The sequence below is a fragment of the Aotus nancymaae genome, unplaced genomic scaffold (genome assembly GCF_030222135.1).
Source record: "Aotus nancymaae isolate 86718 unplaced genomic scaffold, 86718_ANA_hifiasm-v0.15.2.pri h1tg000008l, whole genome shotgun sequence".
Lineage (NCBI taxonomy): Eukaryota > Metazoa > Chordata > Mammalia > Primates > Aotidae > Aotus > Aotus nancymaae.
Window position 1 is genome coordinate 34,934,654 of NW_026988419.1, and position 17,963 is coordinate 34,952,616.

Here is a 17,963-nt window from a genome sequence, read left to right on the forward strand (position 1 = left end):
TTAGAAACAAAATTTATCTGAAGAAAGAGACGGAGATCTTATCACCCCCAACAAACACCATCACCAATATAGTCTGCCTTTTTCATTCAGAGGGCTCTATTCTTATTAAATTTTAAAGTATTCTACAGAAATGCTTTCTGTCAAACATGTGAAAATCGAGGTTCTCAGCCCACATGTATTGTCCTTTCAACTCTCCCATTTTTCTTCTGTGTTATTCAACAGATAATAACCACCAGGAAACAAGGTAACAAAAGGTAAGAGTGGGCAGAGCACAGTGACAGGCTGTCTCATGGGAGTTGCAGTCACTACAAGTAAGGTTCTGTAATCAGAGTGAAGAGTCCTGGATGTCACACTTTTGGGGAGTTTCGGTTTTTTATGTATTCCACTGGTTCCAGGTCTCAGATAACAAGGCAGGGAGAGTGAAAGAGGATCCCATCTCCTCAGGTAATCAGAATCATGCAAGAATCCCAAACAGATGCCTAGAGTTGTGCCAGGGTCAGATTATAGCAGCCTTCTCTTCAGATATAGAGCTGGTCATCCTAGTAGACAGTGGGTTGAGCAAGAGACAGCTACATGTTCTATATTAAGATTCATCTGGCTATGTATGACCCACCTCATTTGGAGATTCATAAAGAGAAAAGAATGCAATGTATGAAAAACATACTGCAGAACAGGAGAAAGAAAACCTCATTCTGAAGACTAGGGGAATAAGTGAATGTTTGGAAAATAGTAAAATAGTTTAGAGTCACTTAACTGATTCAACAAATATTTATTATGTGCCTGGCACGTCCAGGCACTCATGGTCACTGGGATCTATAATTTTTTAAAATAAGACATACCTAACTTCTGGCTTTATAAAGATTCAGTCTAGGTAGAAATATGGCCGAATAAACAGGAATTTGTAATATCTGGTAGTAAATTTTACAAAAAGGGATTATAGAGTGTTTCAGAAACGCAGAAGGACCACTTAATTCAGTTTGGTGAGTTTGATGGTTTGGTCAGAGATGAGGTCCTGGATAAAGTGGCATCTAGTTGAAAGTTGGGGTTAGTTTGGTAGATGGCAAAAGAGGATAAATGTCTAAGAAGACAATGATTGGAGGTAGGGAAGCATGCAGCTCCAGCAGTTCAGTCTGGCTGCACCACAGTATACATGGAGTGAATGAGCAGGCAACATTGGCTGGAGGAAGTGACTGGGCATGGAAAGGGGTGGGGTAGTGAAGGAAACAGGGGACAGGAGCCTGTGAGACTCAATTGGAGTGAAGACTTTATTCTGAGGGCAATATACAACCACAAATGCTTGTTTAGGGGAGCTTATTTAACATAATTTTAATGATTTGGGGACATTAGAGGCACCATTCTGCTGCAGTGTGAATTATTTTGAGGTAGGTAAGATAAATACAAAGTGACCACATAAAAAGGAATAGTCATAATCAGGAAAGACAATGGCCTGAGCTGATGCCTAAAGAAAGTACAGGAATGGAGAAGGTAGATGGAATTTATTCACCATTAAGAGGTACAGGGATAGATATTTGGTAATTGTATAAAATACAGGAAGATGAAGATGTATGAATCAAGAACGGCTTTGGTTTTCCTGGCTAGGGTGATTTAGTGGTGGCGATGCCATCCACTCTGGGAGGAAACAAATATAGACCAGATGAGAAGTGGGGGAATGATGAGTTAAAATTATGACATGCAAATATGAATTTTCTCTGAAATGTTAGAGTGAAATTGTCTAATAGGTATCTGGAGATGTGAGTCTGACTCTTTGGAGAGACAGCTTAAGATTTTGGATTCATAATCTCCAATACACAGACCATAAATGAAGGTGCTGTGCTGCTGGAGATCAGGAAGGAAGAGATTGTGGAATGAGACGAGATCAAAGGAGCCTTTGCATCCAGGGGGATGGAGAATTCCTCCTCTGTAAAGAGGGAAAGAAGCAAGGATGAAGACAAATGTAAGTCAGGTTGCCCTATTTAAGTCAGAAATTTGATTGGATGGTTTGTATTGCCTGTGGGACCTAGGAGGCAAGTTCCTCTCTGGGCAAGTACATCAAGGGAAGTAAGGGACAAAGCTGGCCAGAAAACAGATTGTTAGGCAGGTGCATTTGGAGCCTAGGGAATTTGTAGCAATTCCAGACTACAGGGTGGAAAGAGCACTCCCTCTTCTCCCAGCCAGAGATCTCAGTAGCCATGGTATAGAACCAGAGGGAATATAATGGAAAGGACTAAGTGAAGAAAAGGTACAATAGATATGATGATTGATACAAGCCAATGTGCAGAGTAAAGAACAAATGGAAGGGAGAATATGTGTTTTAATAGGTTAAAAAAAGGTGTCCTTGCTTGTACATTATATTTCAATAACAGGCTTCACTTTTGAACAAGATAAGTTTAAATAGATACCTCACCCTGTACTGCAGGATAGATCATGATACTGTTGTGGTGGTGGTGTTTTTATAAAAACTGAATTCAAAAAGAGATATAAGCATCCAGGAAGAAGACAAAAACAAAACAAAACAAAAAGTGTTTGCCTACTAGAGAAATGAAATCAGATTATTTTCAGAATCCTCTGTAACACTAAATGAAAGAAAACAGGTTTGTTTTTGGGGGGGAAGTAACCAAAGGGAATTATATTATACATCTAGATTTAATCCATATTATAAATATGTATTTAATCTGTGAAAGCAAAATAATCTAAGATAATTTAAAGTCTTAAGAAGTTTAACACTCGTATCTTCTAATTGAAACACAAATTTGAAGATTCATTTCGATAGACTGAGAAGTAAAGGAAAATTAGAAGCTCAATAGTAATATAGTATTAGAGGATTTTGTGAATGCTAAAGTTAATTAAGCAGAGACATAAACAAAAATAATTGCGAATTTAACACAAATCTAAGTAGGAATACTAAAGTATTTTTGAAAGGAAGTCTATGTAAAGTTTTTGCATAAAGTAGGAAATATATAAACCGTATGTCTAATATATTCAGCAGCTTACATGAGCACAAAGAAACAAAATATTGGTATGTCTAGCAATAAAAAATTTTAGAAAGTGCAATTACACAAAATTTGTGATAAGGGAGTTGACTACTGATACGTATTTTTGGAAATTCAATAGAATACTGTATGAAACAAAATTTTAATAGGAATCAAAATTAACTTGAGGAAAGCAGGCATTTAAAAAATGTAATAACCATAAAAAATTGTAGGTATCAAAGAATTACTATTAAATACCAGGTCAAAAGTCTTGAGATTTTTATTAAGATGTTATTTGAAATTTGTATATAAATGATAATGTTTTTACTGTTTAAATATTCCTAATGTTTACTGTTTCTCAATTAACAAAGACAGTACAATATTTATACCAAAACCTGCCAAAGACACCACATAAATATAAACTATAGGCCAGTTCCATTTATAAGTAAATAAAATATATTCTATATAAAATACTAGATCTTTTTAAAAATTTTAATGCTTTTTTTCAATCCAAGAGTAATGTATATCATAAAAACTAAAATAATTTTTAAAAATTCTAACCACTAGTATCCCAAGGAATGTTAAGAGAATAATATACCAAGAACAAGGAGGGCTCATTCCAGTCATATATGGATTGCTTGATATTAGAAAATTAATTAGTGTCCAGGAGGTTTTTATTGTCTCAGTGCTATAGGAACTGATCTTCAGAAATAAATTCACTTAAAACTGGAACTATACTCTCATAGTTAGTAGTTTTTAGAAACAAAAACATTTTATTGACAATGAGCCTTAAAATAAAAATGAATTTGTGAATTGTATTTGTTTTCATCTAACAATATGTAACTTGGAATTGAAACTATCAACCAATTCTATAATAAAGATGAATCAAACAATAAATCTTTTAAAAATAATTCTCTGATAAAGTTATAAGATTACACTTTCACCTGAAAATCAAAGCATTCTCAAGGTCCACTGAAAGTCAAAGCATTAAATGCATTTAATGTCATAAACTTTTTGATGTTTTCTTCTTCAAGTACTGATTGGCTTAAATCTTTCTTTATAAGATGTTGTATCAATGAATTTGAGTATGATCCTAGCATTTTCCAACATTATTTTTCTTAATTTCATGAAATCATATATATTTACATTTGCTATTTCAGTTTACAATTGATTTGCATTATCTGAGGCTTACTGACTGGAATGAATGAATAATAGTATAATGTGATATCTTTATGAGGAAGAGATTATTAAAAATGTAATAATCATGAAAAATTATAGGTATCAAAGAATTACTATTAAATACCAGGTCATAATTCTAGTGATTTTTTATGAAGATATCATACATATCTTTTTTCCTTAGGATAACATTCCTTAGAATACTAGTGATTAGAATATTGTTTTAGTTGTTATGATATGCATTACTCTTGGATTGAAAGTTTAAAAGTGTTCAGTTTGCTATTGAATGTTTTTGTACTCTGATGAATTTTGCACCCTTATGTAATATTATGAGCTCTAGAGACTTTAATAATAAAAAAATATTTTCATGCATTTTTTTCTACTTCCTCCCTTATACACTTGTAAATATATATTTTATTTACCATGCGAAAGGTGGAAAAAAAGAAGGATGTGTGTCTCCAAAGTTACAAAACCTGGTATAAAGAAAAAAATACCTCATTAGAAAAAAATCATATAAACTAGAATTTGATAGATAATTCCTTAAGATTAAACATCTCAAACATATAATGGATTAATGTGTAATTAATAGAGGCACTATCATTAATATCTCAGACTAAGACAAAGTCAATTCTAGAACCACTATTATTTAACATTGTTTTGGAAGTTCTGATCAATTCAAAAAGACTAGAAAAAAGAAATGAGGCTGATTTATTGAAAACAGAGAAAATTCTTGGTCTCATAAAAATGTGTGATTGTATAATTAGAATAACTAGAAGAGTCAGTTAAAACATTATTGAAATTTTTCTTATATAGCAGCTATAATTAGGTCAATATATAGTGGGTATCTATTCTATTTATAATAGCAACAAAATATAAAATGTTAGGATATTTAGCCAAAAAATGAACAGGACTTACAAGAAGAAAAGTATACAACTTTATTAAAAAACATAAAATAAGACTTAAACAAATGTAGACACAAAATAGTTTACTTGAAAGAAAGGCAATTATTACAAAGATGTTAATTACTCTAAAATTGATTTATAAAAGTAGAAATCATAAATGTTCATGATAAATCTCACAAAACTCTTAATTTTTATCTGGAAGAAAACATTGGCAAAATTAGTCAGAAGAAGAAATGAAGAACAAGTAATTGTTGAAACTTGCATGATCAGAAATAAAAATATATTAAAATATCACCATAGTGAGGAACACTGAACTATTTGCTCAGAAGATGGCATATCGTTGGAACAGAATGGGAACTCTAGAAACAAGATATTTAAACACATTTACAGTACCAGTATATCATGACAAACAAATGATAATTGTGGCACATAAATTCATTAAGAATGTACTGCATTAACAAATACTTCCAGGACATTTTTTTATTTGGGAAAGAACTTATTATTTTTGGAATCAGAGCTACCCAACAGGCAAATGGAAATATGAATATGATTTTGGTCTTTGGGGAGACATCTAAAAGTACAATTTCTGAAAGTCATTCATGGTTGAAATTATAGGAGGGCCCATATGAATAGAAAGAATGAGAAAAAAATAAACTGGATATATAACTTTGAGGAATTACTATATTTATGGGCAGAAAAAGAAAAGGAGCCTGTGTAGAGACCCTGGGTCCTCAAAGTCCAGAAAGCAAAAGGTATATCAAGAAAATGGCACTTTAACAAAATTTGAATCATCAGAGAGATTGAAGAACATACTGTATTTGAGAAAATGTGGCACATATACACCATGAAATACTACGCAGCCATAAAAAAGGATGAGTTCATGTCCTTTGCAGGGACATGGATGAAGCTAGAAGCCATAATTCTCAGCAAACTAAAACAGGAACAGAAAACCAAACACCACATGTTTTCATTCATAAGTGGAAGTTGAATAATGAAAACACATGGACACAGGGAGGGGAACATCACACACCAGGGCCTGTCAGGGGTTGGGGGTTAGGGGAGGGAGAGCATTTGGAGAAATACCTAATGTAGATGACAGGTTGATGGGTGCAGTAAACCACCATGGCACATGTATACCTATGTAACAAGCCTGCATGTTCTACACATGTATCCTAGAACTTTAATAATAATAAGACAATAAAGAGTTACTGGGGTTTTGTGAAAGGGCAGAAACCAGTTTATGGGAGGTAAAGGAGAAAACAGATGATAAAAAATTGTATTCAAGGGAGACTCTGCATTAAAAATATTCAGCTGTGAAACAAAGGAGAAGAGATGACAAAAACATGTTTATACGTAACATGCTAGACACTTCCATGTGCCATTAATTTTTTTAACATTTATTTTTGCTTTTAATCTTTTCATTCATTACTCTTTGGAGTAGGGTAGTAAATTTACTGGTGTATAATTTACAAAGCAAAATTCACCCATTCATGGAACAGTTACACTATTCTATGAATCAACAAAAATATAGTCATGTAAACACCACGACAATCAAGATACAGACTATTTTCATCATCCCAAAAAGCTCTCTGCCTTTTCTTTGCAGTAAGTTCCCATCTACACCCTACACCCCTGACATTCACTGATCTTTTCTGTCCTTACAGCTTTGCCATTTACAAAGTGTAATATAAATGGAATCATATCATATCGTATACTGCCTTTTGATCCTGGCTTCCTTCACTTAGCATAATACTTTTCAGGTTTATTCTTGTTTTGAATATATCATTTTTATTGCTGAATAGTATTCCCTTAATGGGTATGCCACAATTTCATCATCCTAAAAATTAGTCCTCATAACTAACTACTAAGGGAGATATTATTATCTGCACTTTACAGAAGACATAATTGAGGATCCAGGAGGTTACTTAACTTCCTGAAACCCTGGCTAATGGGAATTGGAGCTAAGGTTCATGCCTTAAACCCCAAGCATAGCATATACTTCAGAGACTGAAAAAGTAAAAAATATTAATAATAGAAGAAGGAATTATTGCAGGTCTAGAAAATAGGGCAGATAATGAATTTTTTTAAAAATTCTATTAATTTGTCTCTCATGGAAAATGAGGATAAAATGTTTGTTTTCTTTAAAACAAATTTGTGCTTTTTGAAGTTTCATGTCTTCACTACCCCCTGTTGTATATTTCGCTGTTTTAAAAGATAATATAAGAATGTGAGTGAACTCAACCCACTTTGCACCCCTGGAACATTTTAAAGATCTTGAAGCAAATTGAACTTCTGATTTGGATCTGTTCCTGGGGGACATTTGCCACAGCCACATGCTTCCATCAAGTGTACAGTACGTGATCAGAAGGATTCATACTATAGATAGAAAAAGGACAAACTGCATTTGAATCTGTTCACTTCTAAATTTAACGGTTCATTTTTGTGTTTATGTAGAGCAGCATCAAAGCTCTGCTTTGCCAATACTGTATTTTATTTAATTCTTAAATTTATACTAATTCATCCATTTCCTGACTTTTGACTGTCTCATCTCCTTGCAGGAATGATTTTGTGCATATTTAGAAAACAAGTTGATCAGAATTCCTGCTGCCTTTGGTCCTGCAGCAAGTTCCTCTCTCTTTTTTTCTGATGATAATAAAGGCACCCCACAAGGGCCACCACAAGGGAATGTGTTTCACATCACAACACAGATGGCTTGTTTACACCATTTCCCCTTCTTGCAGAAATTTTTAGGGATGAATTCAAATTTTACTTCTTGTCGCATTATGTGTCTTATAATTCCATCCTCATCAAAACCTTGTTTTGCCCTTGAAATACAGTAAAAAAAAGCTATTCTGCTTTCATTTCTTTGAATATATGAAGATCAGCAGAAATTAGAGTAACTAGCTACCACCTCCCAGCTAATTGCCAACTTTTAAAGAACTGTGTACATAATCCTTAGAGTCACTCAGTGCTCACCTTGATACTAACAAAGTGACATCTAATCTCTGTCTTGAATTTTAGGGCATTTAACTCATTAAATGATTTACATAACTTATTTAGCATGATATATAAATGTTTCCAGTCAGTCTATTTTTTTCCCCTAGGTGCAACATTATTGATAAAGGCTAGAACAATGGTTCTCAGTCTTTATCACACCTGAGAATTACCTGGGAGCTTTTACAAATTGGTGATGCCTGGAGCCCATCATCACAATTTCTCAGTTGTTTTGGGATACAAGGGCCTGAGCATCAGAATTTTTAAGTTTCTTCAAGCAGTCTTAATGAACAACCTGAACTGAAGAACCTTGGTCTAGAATTTCAATCAAACATTCAATAGGATGCCAATAGAGGACTTAATTTGCTTTTTTCTTCACCATCCTCATAAAGTATGTGTTTGCCATTTAAGGTTATAGGAGTGCATGGATGTGGGAAGGTTTCCATAGCGATGAATATTTATGGAGAGAGTGGCATCTCTCCTATCGCGTATCCAACAGGTTGGTGAGAGTGTTTTGTAACCTTCTATAGAAATATGATATTTTCTAGTTCCTGGAGCAGTTTTTATTCCGTGTCTCACCCTGAAGGACATTGAGTAAGCTCTATTCCCAAAACTAGAGAGGTCTATTCTCCAATTCTGAAGAACCCACCAAAAAAATTACACTTCCATTAGAAACGCTAAGCCATTGTGTCTCAACCTCAGCACCTTTCGCATCTGGGCCAGATAATTCTTTGCTGTGGGGGTTTTCCTGTGCATCTAGATGTTCAGCAGCATCCCTTTGTTCCTACCCACTAGATGCCAATAGAATTTCCCTAGCTGTGATAGCCAAAAATGTCTGGAGACATTGCTGAATACTCTCATAGGGGCAAAATTGCCCCCAGTTGAGAAACTGTTCTAAGCATATAAATGTAATTTTATATATAGCTTGAAATGTTTTATCAGGGTCATTATCACTGGAGCGTTAATATGTGCCCACATTGTGGCCATACTCATTTTTCCATTAAATATCAGGAGTATTTAATATTGGTTCTCCAAACTGTGCCAAAATGTTCATGTCAAATTAGGCACTATTATATCAATATTGTTATAAACTAGGGGCTTGGGGGTAGGTGGGGATGGTTAATGGGTCCAAAGCAAAATAAAACAAATAGTTAAAGAATGAATAAGACCTATTTGATAGCACAATAGGGTGACTACAGTCAATAATAACTTAATTGTAAATTTTAAATTTGTAACTTAAAGGGTAAATGTTTGAGGGGATGCATACCCCATTCTCCATGATGTGCTTATTTCACATTGCATGCCTATATCAAAATACCTCTCATATACCCCATAAATGATGGTTTCCAGATTCATCAATGTCCCCACAAAGGACACGAACTCATCATTTTTTATGGCTGCAGGTCCCTGTCATTCCCACCCTCACACTCTTTCTGCACTGGTATTGGAGTGAAGTCATGATGAGGTTCTGAAGATGTAGGTCCCTGTCATTTCCACCATCACACTCTTGCTGCACAGCTGTGTTTACTTTTTCTGGGTAGAAGATGCTGAACTGACTCTCAGCACCCTCCTGCAGGGTGGGGTTAGGGAATTTGGTGCTCAATTGCTCTCCCTTGCTCTTCCCCAAACTAAACAATACCTACTGCAGGATCCCTTGGGGCATGCTCAAGCTTGTCTCCCAGTCCTCTTACTTCCTTTGTTACAGGAGGGGTTGGCCTGGAGTGAAAAGTCCTGCCCTCTGCAGGGAGCAGCTCCAGCTGCCTGGCAGTGCTCCCAGACTGTAGGGAAACCACACCAGGTCTGGGTACCTGGGAGGATGGGTCCTTCCTTTCATCCCCAGGAGAGTGGAGAGCTCTTGTCGATGCCCGTGTTCTGCCAGCGATGGGGATGAGTGGGTCACCCTGTACAGGTGTCTACAGGTTGAGGGTGGTTGGTCACAATGAGAACCTCAGGGTTTGAGGTGGCCTTGGGCAGAGAGCAGCAAGGGAGGGAGGGTGTGGGTGTGTGAGCTTGCATGTACTGGTGTGTAACGGGGAAAAGGTCTTTCCTGGTTTTATTTAAATAGTTTATTAACAACAAAAAAAAGTGTATAAAGTAGTATGGGAGACAGGAAATGTAAGAAAAAAATAATAACAATACTAACTGCTAGTATTAGAATCCCCTTTTCAAAGGCTCTGGCCCTTTGGCATCCTGTAATTTACAAATAAACAAAGACTAACTCTGGTAGATTCATGGAAGATAGAATGATTCTATTATTTCATCCCTTTCGTGAATCCATGTTCTTCCATATACATGAAGAACATTGATATGGCTCGGCTGTGTCCTCACCCCACCCAAATCTCATCTTGAATTGTAACTCCTCCGATTCCCATGTGTTGTGGGAGGAACTCAGTGGGAGATGATTGAATTATGGGGTGAGTCTTTCCTGCGCTATTCTTGTGATAGTAAATGAGTATCAGGAGATCTGATGGTTTTAAAAACGGGAATTCGCCTGCACAAGTTCTCTTTTACCTGCTGCCATTCATGTAAGATGTGACTTGCTCCTCCCCGCCTTCCACCATGATTGTGAGGCATCCCCAGCCATGTGGAACTGTAAGTCCAATGAAACCTCTTTCTTTTGTAAATTGCCCAGTCTCAAGTATGTCTTTATCAGCGGCATGGAAATGGACTAATACGAACATTATAAGAGAGATAGAAGAAAGTAGCTTGTAATTTTGCCTTTAATTTGGAAATCATCTATTTGTGAGTTCTCCTCCTCCTCCTCCTCCTTTTCCTCCTCTTCCTCCTCCCCTTCCTCCTCTTCCTCCTCTTTCTCCTCTTCCTCCTCCTTCTTCTTCTTCGAGACAGGGTCTCGCTCTGTCACCCAGGGTGAGTGGTGTATATAGTAGCTTATATTGGAGTTTAATGAAGAAGACAATCATTAAGGGTGAGAGAGATAGGGAGACTTCACAGAAGATCCAGGAATTGATCTGGTTTTCGTAGGAAAGTTGTCTTATATAAGTATAAAAACAAACGAGGAAGATACTCCAATGGTGATAGAAGAATAGATAATGTCAAGGAGAATAGAGAAAGAAAGTGAGAGAGAGGGAGTGGAGAGATCATTTGAGTGAATTGGTGCTTTAGAATGGCCTATAGAAAGATTAAATACATATAAAGTAGATTAAAATGAAAGAAAGTCATTGGATTAAACTAAGTTTAAAAATGCAGAATAGAACAAATACAAAATAGTGGCAGAAGTGTGGTATTAGAAACTCTGTTGATCCATATGCCAAAAATAGAAATCAATATTTATACCTCATGAGATGAGGTCAGAAACTCTGTGTGTGTGTGTGTGTGTGTGTGTGTCTGTGTGTGTGTGTCTGCATGCACACACACACATGCACTATTGTATAATCATGTAAGACATTATAATTTTTATCTGATTGAGATAATTTCAAGATATGCTATTATCTTTCATGGAGTTAGTAGGCATTCCCTGTGCTTCAGGATCCTGTCCAGTAATAAGGACCCATCGATACACATATGACAGACAGAACTGGCCAATTTTTTAAGTCTGAAAAGCATTCTTCATTGCCTGCTAGCATAAAGAGTCCCCTTTAAAATCTGTGTGAAAACAAGACAGTACCAAAAAGCTGCTCATAAAATCATATATTCTATTCATTTCCCTCTCTATATAAAATTAAACATGGAAATTCACCTATACAGAGGTGTATAACATATATATATATATATATATATATATATATAATACTAGAAGGAAATGCAGCGTTGTTATTCCAGAATATTTGAATTATGAGTGTGTGCACACTTTTATTTTCATCTTTATGTATATCTTCATTTCCACAATCAATACTTACCACTATTTAATCATAAAACATATATAAGTTGAGCAACCTTAATCCAAAAATTCAAAATCCAAAATGATTCAAAATCCAAAACTTTTTGGATTATGCACATGATGCCACAAGTGAAAACTTCCACTCCTGACCTCTTGTGACAAACCTATTCAAAACTTTGTCTCATGCACGAAATTATTTTAGATAGTATACAAAATTACCTTCAGGCTGTGTCTAAGAGGTGTACATAAAACATAAATGAGTGTCATGTTTATACTTGGGTCCTATTCCTGAGATACATCATTATATATATATAAATATCTCAAAATCTGAAAACATGAAATACTTCTGGTCCCAAGCATTTAAGATAAGGGATATTTAGCCAGCATCAATATTGGTATGAGCCAGAAACTATGCTAAATCTTTGCAATACTTTGTAGAGATTATCTCATTAAATTCCTAAAATAGCCCTTTGTGGTAAATCTTATATTATCCTTATAGTGCAGATGAGGAAAATAAGGATAAGAAAGGTAAAAGTGTCACAACTGATATAGTTTAATAGTGGAAAAGCTAAGGTTGCACCCCAATCATTGTAACTCAAGAGCCTGTACTTTTAACCTGGGAAAGCACTGACCCCCTTAATAAAAACAAGAGAATGGATACATGAGAATATATGATTAAATAGCATGACAGTATGTAGATTTCTCTAAAAATTCTTATCCTCTCCATATTTCTCTATATTTATGCCAAATTTTATTTTCATTACAGTCAAGGAGAATTTTACCTATTTGCTATGTGGTTTCATCTTTGTAAGTAGGTATTCCAATATTTTTGGGATACACCCTAGACAGAGTTCACAAGATGCTGTTCTTTCCTAAAAGTCCAAACCAATTTGTATTTTAATAGATTATTTTAGTCACAGTTTGCAAAGGCAAGGTTAAGAATGACTGTTTTGTGTAGTAACTGCATGACCTTGAAGAACACAGGTTATTTGTCAACCTGTTCTGCTATTTACATCAATTATATATGTCTAAATGTTACTTTTCATGAGTTTCAGGTACATAATTTAGAATGTAACTAGCTCAAAACTAATAATAAAGCTAAAAGCTATACATTTATTTTCAGACATCACATTTTAAGTGAAAGTACACTATTTTTTATTTTATAAAAATAACTTGAATGTTTTCCATTTCACTTCCAGTGTTTTCCCAAAGTGAAATCTGACTCATATTTTACATGTAGTAAGATTTCTAGGACAGTCTTTATTTAAACAATTAAAACTCTATGGCACAAGAAAGACTGTGCTCAGTGTAGTAGATATAGAAGCAACATGTGTTATAATTTCAATTTGAGTCATTTATCACATATCACAGGAGTATAACAAAAATTTTGAGGATCACATGCTATTCACTAGACCATTTAATTCAACCTAATTGAGGTTAAAATTAAGTGTAATTTAAGATTACAGGAAAGCCCTTCATATCTACAATCCTTAACCACTCAGCAAAGAAAAATTTTTGAATTATTGAATTTTTTTGTACACATGACACAGGCTCACATATATAGTTGGTTTAACATCAAGCAGGTTTTATGTTTGTGAACTAATTTACACTCCCACCACACACACACACATATATGTATGTAAAGCAAATTTTTACAAAGGCTACAAAAGTTAAGTATTTTTATAATTTTGACATTGCATTTAATTTGAAACAAAACATCCAGTAGACATTTTTCTTTTTCTTTTTTTCTGAAACACTGTGCCTCTCATTGATATATTACAGAAAAAAAAAAGTCAGTACATGCAGCAAGTGAAAAGTTATGTAGGTTTTTAATACTTAGTATCATGAAAAGTTTAGCTCTGTTAATTACCAAATGTAGAATATCTTATCTACTATGACTTATTTGATTTTAGCTGGAAAATAGAAACAGATTCAACTTTTAGCTTAGAGTAGATTGTATTAATGGGCAAGAATATCTGTGTCATTTTCTAAATTTAGATAAATGAAACTCATTGTACCATTAAAGATATGGTTGAAACATCTTGATTCTTTCTATTAACTTTTTTGATTTCCAACTTTTAAGTACAGGTGTACATGTGCAGGACATGCAGGTTGGTTACATAAGTAAATGTGTGTCATGGTGGTTTACTGCACAGATCATTCAGTTTCCTAGGTATTAAGCCCAGCATCCATTAGCTATTCTTCCTGATGGTCTCCCTCCTCCCCCACCCCACCACTGACAGGCCCCAGTGTGTGTTGTTCCCCCATATGTGTCCATGTGTTCTCATCATTCAGTTCCTACTTTTAAGTTAGAACATGTAGTATTCAGTTTTCTGTTCCTGCCTTAGCTTCCTGAGGATAATGGCTTCTAGCTTCATCCATGTCCCTGCAGAGGATATGATTGCATTCTTTTTTATGGCTGCATAGTATTCCATGGCGTATATCTACCACATTTTTTTAATCCAGTCTATAATTGATGGACATTTAGGTTGATTTCATGTCTTTGCTATTGTGAATAGCGCTGCTGTGAACATATATCTGCATGTATCTTTATATTAGAAAAAATTATATTCCTTTGGGTATATACCCAGTAATGGGATTGCTAGATCAAATGGTATTTCTGCCTCTAGGTCTTTGAGGAATCACCACACTGTCTTCCATAATGGTTGAACTATAGACTCAAGCTTTACTTTTAATCTTTGAAATATTACATTGATTGAGTGAGCCACTGCATTTGTTTGCTAACTAATAAGAAAAACATAATCCTATAAATAAAAATTTATATACTTCTCTAGGATATAGACATATTTTACATAATTATATATTAAAGCAAATAGAAAAAAATGATTTCAAAAATGTAGCCTCCTTGTCTCCATTATTAATAATAACATCTCGATTATCTTTATACAGATTTTTAAAAAATGTTTATGTTTGAGATTTTTTTACATGTATGAAAAAGTTTAGAAATCAGATCCTGACCTGAAGCCCATGACTTCCACTTGCAGCAGTGGTCCTAGATGATTGAACTTTCCTATTCTCCTGTACTTAATATATTTACAAAGACCTCATTTGATGTTTTAAAAATAATTTATCAAAGTGCTTTAATTTGAGATTTTTCTCTATTGATGAAATATATATTTTTTTCAATTGGAAGTTATGCATCCTTTATTTGTAAAGGCAATGCTACTATCATTTTTTAAAAGTAACATGTTAGTTATTAACAACAAAAATCTCCCAGATAAATTTCTTCTATTTTCTCTTGAACCCAAATTTCTAAAAATTAATTAATTTCTGTAAGAACAGTTTTATTTAATGGAAATGGGAAGGCAGGAGAAGGAGAAGGTCTGAGGAAGAAGAGAGAATAAAAGAACAAGCAAATATTGCCAGTAGCTTTTATTTAACTTAAAATTGGAGAAAATGGTTGGAGAGCTGGTTAAAGAAATTATTTACTGGCTGCTCATTAGCAGGGTCCTGGCTCATACCAAGGAAAGTGGAAAAGCCTTTATTAAACAAATGTAAGTCTTCAAATGGAAATGGGTTCAAAGCTAGCTCTGTCCCTATGATGCAAAGTCAGATGGGTCATAGCTTTGTCCCTATGATGGAAAGTCAGAAGTAGCATTTTGGTTGCTATAGACAACCTAATTTTAACCAGTAAACTTTGGTTTGAGATGGAATCAAATATTCTTTCACCTGCCCCTGTGGTGATGTTTGCACTGTGTCAAAAATCTCAATACATAGGTGTGAACTCAAAAAATAATTAATTATAGACCATGTCTTTAGACACAACCCCTACCAAATATCTATGATCTAGTTAAACTTCATATATAATTATTTTAATAAAACATGTTCCTAATCCATTTTAAATTCAGGAATAAAATTTTAAATTATTCCTGATTAGATAAGAATGCTGAAAATAAAATATTAATTAAAGTTTGTACTTCTGGTTACTATCATAACTCATCTTTGCTGCTTTAGCTATTAATTCTGTGTGGACCTAATTTCTTGAAAGAGTAGAGAGAGCCAGTCTTAAAATCACAGATAATATCTATTTCATTGATAGAATTTTGATGTGAAAACACATTCTGAAAGCCAAATATCTTAAGCTCAAATTGTCAAATCGATACCAAATGAACTGAACTTTACTCTCCCAATACCTGGTTGTGGAGAACACTAGTTAGTATTTGCTTTTGTGCAAACAAACATTAGCCCTTTGTCATTTGGTCATGAAGGTCTTATAACCATAAATCAAGAAATTTGTATAGGAGAAGAACAAAGCCAGTCCCCAGAGCAACTATGAATGTTATTAACAAGGAGTATTTGGGAAAGCAAAGCTAAAGCCAAAGCCACTGGTTTTCATTTAGATGATAAGAAATGTCATTTTTCAACTAAAATCCCAGCAGGGTATATCCATTTGTAACTGACAATGAACAGTTTTCTATTTCCCATTTGAAAATTGTGAGGAAGGTGAGGATGACTACGATGATTATTTATTCAGGTTATTTCTGCCATAAGACTTTTGCTAGGTCTCTATGTTGTCTCTAGAGTGTGCTATGTTCTTTCCAAAGGGAAAACCAAAATTACTTTATTAAGTGACCCTTGAAAATTTCCCCAAATCCCCATTTGGTTTGGATTTCCCTTAATCTATTCTAGGATGAGAATATAGCAGAAGAAAGCATATGTTCCTAATGGATATTCAGACCAGATGTTAGTTGTCTAACACATATCCTATTCCTGAATGGCAGAGCAGAGGAGTCTATAAGAGAAGATGGAGAAGTCGTTAACTAGAGACCTTGGCCATTCCACTATTCTTACCAATTTACAAAAGTTAAGAATTCCACATTGCAGTACCTCCGGTTCTGTCACTTTGAATTTCTGGACGATGTTAACAGCAAAATTTGTTACACACACACACACACACACACACGAAGTGGGAGGGGAGGAGGTACACCTGAGATCCTATCCCAGACATGTCTTAGGAACAGGAGTGCTGACGACCAGGTTCAGTGCATCGCCACATCTCTGCTGTCTACAGCAGAGAATACATAAAACCTCTTCAAGGAGTTAAATTGTCCCCCATTATTCTAAACTAAGGCATATCCCAGGAACCATTGTCTTGATTCCTGTGACCTAACCCAGAGCTTGGTACACAATAGGAATACAACATATATTTATTGAATAAATTAATAGAAGCAAATTTATGCTGACATTTTTGGAGACCAGGGCTCTGAATGGAATTGGACAGTATGAGTTTGAACAAACTGAGCATAATTAAAATGTTTTATTATGTGTACTTCTTTGAATCATTAAAATCAGTTGTAGTTTTGTTATTAGAGTGATTATATCTCTTTGTTTCTTTAAGTGGTAATGGGACACTCTGACTGCAGAGAAAAGAGTTCATTTAAGAACTATACACCATTACAAAAGAAATTTTTTTTTAAAGCCCATACTAAAATGCCTTTTACAAAACAAGTCACAAGTTGTCTATACCAGGAACCATCATGGGGTAAAATAACAAGATTTGATAACCAAGTATTAGATTTGTAGATTAGGAGTGTAAATGATGTTTCTTTTCAGTTATTGAATACTACAAAAAAAATGAGTGTGAAATGAAACATTTTACACATGGGTAATTATGAAGAGAGACACAAATATGGTGCAAAATTGAAAGCCTTCTCTTTCTACATAGAGAAAAGACAACATTGCCCTTTACAGGCCAATTGGAAAGACTTTTTAATGAGAAGTATGGCTTGGAGGATAAATACTGTATGTTATTGTTTTAATCCCTAAAATCTGTTTTTACTAATTGATAATCGCTGGCAAGTGAGGACTGTTAGTGATAAATATAGTTATGATGCTTCCCTCTTCATTTGCAATGAAAATCTGTTTTATTTAAAAAAAATACAATTTTTAATCAACAGGAGCTAGAAAGAGAATCGAGGTCATGTACTGCCTACAAATCATGTATACAATTCTAATGCTGAAAGCACTGGCATTTTCACAAGAGCTTACATGAACTCTTCTCAAGTTATGACCTTTTCTCTCACCACAAAACGTTTTTGGGCTTTAAGTTCAATAAGATAAAAG

At 34.5% G+C, this 17,963-nt stretch overlaps 1 long non-coding RNA gene across 1 annotated transcript in view; it reads left to right on the top strand.

The window, feature by feature from the left end:
- The first annotated feature begins 1,702 nt into the window (after positions 1–1,702).
- LOC105731479 (uncharacterized) overlaps positions 1,703–17,963 on the top strand; it is a 65,457-nt gene continuing 49,196 nt past the window's right edge. The window contains exon 1 of the long non-coding RNA XR_001110745.1: positions 1,703–1,954. This is a non-coding gene — a long non-coding RNA (uncharacterized LOC105731479). The remainder of the gene's footprint in view (positions 1,955–17,963) is intronic.